The sequence below is a fragment of the Mustela lutreola genome, chromosome 6, assembly GCF_030435805.1.
Source record: "Mustela lutreola isolate mMusLut2 chromosome 6, mMusLut2.pri, whole genome shotgun sequence".
NCBI classification, from domain to species: Eukaryota; Metazoa; Chordata; class Mammalia; order Carnivora; family Mustelidae; genus Mustela; species Mustela lutreola.
In genome coordinates this window covers 88,407,981-88,413,735 of record NC_081295.1, presented here as the reverse complement: position 1 = coordinate 88,413,735, position 5,755 = coordinate 88,407,981, and the positions used below count along the sequence as shown (strand labels likewise).

Below are 5,755 nucleotides of genomic sequence, written 5' to 3'. Positions count from 1 at the left end.
CGTGTCCATGTCTAGATTTCTGAACACTCCACACTGAGGGCATGCTCTGGACATCCTTCTTAAAGGCAGGGCCACCTGGGCAAAGGCTTTTGCTAGCCGTACACCTAGAGAAGGTTTCTCTGAACTTAAAAGGAGTACATGAACGGAGTCTCTTGACGCTGCCACTCCCGGGACTTGTACTGGGAAGAAAGCGGCTAGTACAGTCATTTTTGAACAAGAGAGCTACACCATCCCCTGGAAGAAAAGGAATATATAACAGAAGAGAAAAAAATAGTCCCTTACCATGTGATATCGGTGAGTTTCTCCTGAGCTGCTGCCCTTTTTCAAGACTTTACAACTTCTCTCCCAGGCTTGTACAATTGCCTTGTAAAACAGTGTTTTAAAGAAATTGTTAAAAGGTTTTAAGTTACAATAAGATGCAGAGAAAAGCACGCCGTGTGCCTACCACCACAATTAAAAAAAAAAAAGCTCACATCTTCTTATTCCATACCTATGTACATTACGTACACTCCATGCATGTATATGTAACATATAGATACCACGGGCATTCTATATGTGGGTGTGTATATAATCTTATAGCTGAAGCCCCTTCCCACTTCCCCACTGTCCTGCTCCCACCCTCCCCTCCTCTGTCACTGATAGCCTGAAATGGTTCTGTATTATTTCCAGCCATGAAGGTACAGAATTGGTCTCCAACTGAATGTACTTTTTGTAACTTAGTATTTTTTTTAAACTTTATTTATTTATTTGAAAGAGGGAGGGGAGGGGAGGGAGAACGGGAGAGGCGAAAGAGAGAATTTTAAGCAGGCTCCACACCCAGTGGGGAGCCCAATGCAGGGCTTCATCTCATGACCTTGAGATCATGACCTAAGATCATGACCAAGAGCTGGACGCTTAACAGACAGAGCCATCCATCCAGGTGCCCCGAGTAACTTAGGTTTTGATTCAATGTTATGTTTTCAGGCTGTAGCCATGTTGATACACGTAGATCCAGTTTCTTCTTTTAATTGAATTAATTTTAATTTCAAGCCTTCATTGAAGTCCAGTGTATTAGCTTGTTAGGGCTGCTGTGACAAAGTGCTAAAGACTGGGTGGTCCAAACAACAAAAATTCATTTCCTTGGGGCGCCTGGGTGGCTCAGTGGGTTAAGCCTCTGCCTTCGGCTCAGGTCATGATAGCAGGGTCCTGGGATTGAGCCCCGCATCAGGCTCTCTGCTCAGCAGGAGCCTGCTTTCCCCTCTCTCTCTCTGTCTGCCTCTCTGCCTTCTTGTGATCTCTTTCTCTCTGTCAAATAAACAAATTAAATCTTTAAAAAAAATTCATTTCCTTGCAGTTCTGGAGGCTAGAGGGGGCAAGATGAATATGTTGGCAGGGTTGGTTTCTTCTGAGGACCCTCTCCTGGGCTTGTAAATGGCCACTGCTTCTCCCTGTGTCTCATTTCCTCTTCCTAGAAAGACATCAGTCATACTGGATTGCCTCATTGTAACTTAATCACCGTTTTAAAGACCCTACCTTCTGTGGTATATATATGTACATATAGACATTTAGATACACACAAGGGAATACTAGGCAGCCATCAAAAAACCATGAAATCTTGCCAATTGCAATGACGTGGATGGAACTATGCTAAGTGAAATGAGTCCATCAGAAAAAGGCAATTATCATATGATCTCACTGATATGAGGAATTTGAGAAACAAAACAAAGGATCATAGGGGAAGGGAGGGAAAAATGAAGCAAGATGAAACCAGAGAGGGAGACAAACCATAAGAGACTCCTAATCTCAGGAAACAAACTGAGGGCTGCTGGAGTGGACAGAGGTGGGAGGGATGGTGTGGCTGGGGGATGACATTGGGGAGGTATGTGCTATGGTGAGAGCTGTGAAGTGTGTAAGACTTATGATTCATAGACCTGTACCCCTGAAACAAATCATATATTATGTGTTAGTTTAAAAAAAAAAAAGACCCTATCTGCAAATACAGTTACCATCTGAGGTCCTGGAGGTTTAGGATTTTAACACATGAGCTTTGGGGGAATTCAGTTCAGCCCACAATAGCCATCATGTTGGTAGTTTCTCTCTCTCCTTTTCTCTGTCTCTCTCCTTCTCTCTCTACTATCACAAGCAGTGTCATAGTGACCATCTTTGTATATGTCTCTTTGAACACATGAGGGGATTTCCCTGGGACCAGCACTGGAAGTGGAGTGCTGGATGCAATGGTGTGTATATTGCAGCTCGATTAGACGAGGACACATTGCTTTCCAAAGCAGGCCTGTAACTCATACTTTCACTAGCAGCGTGCGAGTGTTTCATGAATGTTCGGTATGGCCAGACTTTCAAATTTTGCCAGTCTGATGGTGGTGAAATGGAGCCGTATTGTGATCTTAATTTTAATTTCCTTGATTGTTTATGAAGTTGACATTTTTATGTTTATTTAATGGCCATTCATATTTTCCGTTCTATGAATCACCTGTTCATACCTTGGCTTATTTTCCTATTGTTCTATCTTTACTGATCTGCAAGAAATTTGTATATATTCTAGATACCATTCCTTGCTTAACTCTAGGGATCTCTTCTCTGGTCTCCTTGCTTCCAGGGTCTCCACTTGTCAATTCTTCTTCAAGGATCTTTACCCTCTTCCCAGAGACCACAGGATAAGATGCAGACGTCAGGCCCTCATGACTGAGCTGAAGCCTGACTTTCCAGCCTTCCTCCCCAGCTTCTCTCCCTGTAGATTCCAACCACCCAGGCTGAGTCCCAGCTCCAGGAGCATGCATCACGTTTATGCTTCTAGACCTTTGCATGCTGCTCTTGCTGCCCGGAATATCTGGCCTCTCCTTTGCTGACTGCAGAAATTAGATATGATTTTCCAAATCCAGCTCTGATGTCAGCTCTTGGGTAAGGCCCCACAGTCCCTTCACAGTGGGAGGACAGTTTGTACATACCATTACCATGTTAACTGCACCCACTGTTTTAGGGTTGGTTGTTGAGCTCTATTTCCTTGGCCAGATTGTGAGCCCCACCAAAAGCAAGCAATTCCCCCCCCCCCTTTTCATCTTCATGTTCTCAGTACTGATATATAGCAGTGCTTGATGTTTGTTGAATTTTATTTTTTAGATCCTTAGTGCTATTTAAAAGATTACAATTATTAATGAGTAGGCAGCTGTAATAGAATTGTTTAGATTATTCTTCCTGCCTGAAATTTGCTCATTATCCCTAAGGTCATAAACTTGGGTTCACAAAAAACTCTGCAGGATATACGATGGACAGATGTAGTTTAGCTGTGTAAGCCCGAGTTGGGGGATTGGAAGAAAACCCACTGTGAGTAAACACTGAGAGGTGGTTGCTATAATAGTTACAGCAATGCTAAGGCAAGGCAATGAAAGGGTAGTGTCTAGAATGAGACAATAGTCTGCTCTCTTCTCAGATAAGTGTCAGAGTGCTATTGGGTTCTGAGCATGCTTTAAGAAGGAGGGACAGACCAAGTAGAGTACCTTCAGGAGGAGGCCAGCCAAGAGAGTAAGGAGATAAGATTCCATGTCACCTGAGATAGGACAGAGAGAGTCCAGGCCGTTTATCCTGTAGGCTGGAGTCACCAGAGGTTATATAACTGTCTTCACACACCATGCACAAGGGGCTGTCTTTTGGAACAAAGAATCGAATTGTCCTATATCTTTCCAAGAGAGACAACCAGGGCTGATGGAAGAAATTTATGAAGAGATGAACTTTTGCCAAATAGATTAAAACATTTTAAGCATACAGATGTGAGAAGATGGTTTCGCTGTTTCGAGAAGGGAGGACTACTCCATTGGGGTGGGGGGAAGTATTTATGAAATAGCCTGGTGACCAGTTGGCAAGAAATGATGTCTAGGGAACTTGGGGATCAAATGGTGATTGGGTTTGGATTACATGACCCTTATAGGCCTTTCCAAAGCTGAAATTTCACAATTCCATGACTTTGAGTCAGATGGATCCAAGTGGGGGACCAAAGTCTCAAAACATCTTTGAGTCCTGCTAAATGAAGTTTATTCTTTGATAGGAAGGACCTCCAGCTAACAGTCTTCTGTTGTCCCCTGGTCCCAAGCCCCATCACCATCTTAAGCAACTCCATGTCTATATAGATGTCTGAGACAGTAAGCTATCTGTACTCCCAGCCTCCAAAGATCTTCTCCACTCTCTTGGGTACCTACTTGGACAAACCCTAGAATAACAATGCCCAAACTATAATGTATGCTAGAAAAACATGGATAACTTGTTAAAAGCATAGTTTCCTGGGCTGTAGGAGTATAACATATGATCGAGGTTTAAGCCATAAGCACACTGCATTCCTATGGATCTTGTGATTGGTCTGGGGATTGGCATGTAAGCAAATCAGAGCTGATGAGATTCCATCAGACAGTTAGGGTAGATGGTGGTACTCTCTTACATTGGCTGAGACATTATTAGGTTTCAAGCTATCACATTCCTATCATGTTAGCAGGAAGAGCCTAGAAGCAAAGCCAAAATGTGAGAAGATAAATTTGAGAGATTGGGAAAATCTTGTTTAATGATACAATTTGAGTTCTGAACCCAAATACACCCAGAGCCAGACTGTCCCTGGGATTTGTGATTATCTGCATGAATTCATTTTGTCTTTTGTTTAAGCCACTTGAATTAGGTTTCCTGTCACCTGGAAGTTTCTAAGTGATACAAACCTAAATACTATTCCTTGCCCACAGATTTGATTGGGTTGGGCTGCCAGAAGAGGTGGGCTTAGTTTGTAAAACTTGTGCTCTTGCTAAAGTGCATGGCTGTCACCCAAGCTCTGCTGGGTCAGCACCTACCTATCATGTATTAAAGCTCCATTAGGTACTGAGCATTCTTCCACATCTACAAGTGATTGAAATAGAAGACTTGATCCTTCCCCTCAACAAATTTGTGCTCTATCAGGTGCAAGACAAAATATGAGGCAAGTGTCAAGTGAGTTATGTGGGGGTAGGATCTTGGGGGCACTCATTGTGTATTGGGTTGGTCAAGTAAAAATGCATGGACAACAGGGTGTCAACAAGTTCTTAAAAAGTATATGAATAGAAGAAAGGAAGGAAGCTTTATGAAAATCTGGGAAACCACTTTTTACCCTGGGCCTGGCAGAATGGCTTCTGCAAAAAAGGTGGCAAGAAGAAGGTTCATTCTGTCTTCAATGAGGTAGTGACCAGAGAACACACCATTGACATTCACAGGTGCATCCACGGAGTGGTTTCTGGAGAAGCATGCCCCTCAGGCTCTCAAAGAGATCTTGCCGTGAAGGAGATGGGAACTGTAGATGTGCATGTTGAAACCAAGCTCAACAAAGCTATCTGGACTGAAGGAATAAGGAATGTTCCATCCTATATTCACGAGTAGTGGTCCAGAAAACAGAAGGGGTATGAAGGTTCACTAAACAAGCTCTATACGTTGGTTACCTATGTACCTGTCACCACTTTCAGAAATCTACAGACTGTTAATGTGAATGAGAACTAATTGCTGATTATCAGATAAAGGACTAAAACTGCAAAAAAAAAAAAAAAAAAAAAAAACTGGAACACCATTTCTAAGCAGCTTATATAAACTTTGAGTAATATATGGTCCACGGAACAGAAATAGAGTTAAATAAACTTCCATATAATTATATCATATAGTGTGCTTTGGATGAGATAATTGTATAGGCAGACAGATGTACCTGGGCAGAAAGATGAAAAATCCAAAAGGCCTAGGAATTAGAGACCTTTTGGGTTACTAA

General features: G+C 42.4%; 1 pseudogene; it reads left to right on the top strand.

Moving 5' to 3' along the window:
* The first annotated feature begins 2,308 nt into the window (after positions 1–2,308).
* On the top strand, positions 2,309–5,523 carry LOC131834624 (large ribosomal subunit protein eL31-like; annotated as a pseudogene).
* The last annotated feature ends 232 nt before the right edge of the window (positions 5,524–5,755 follow it).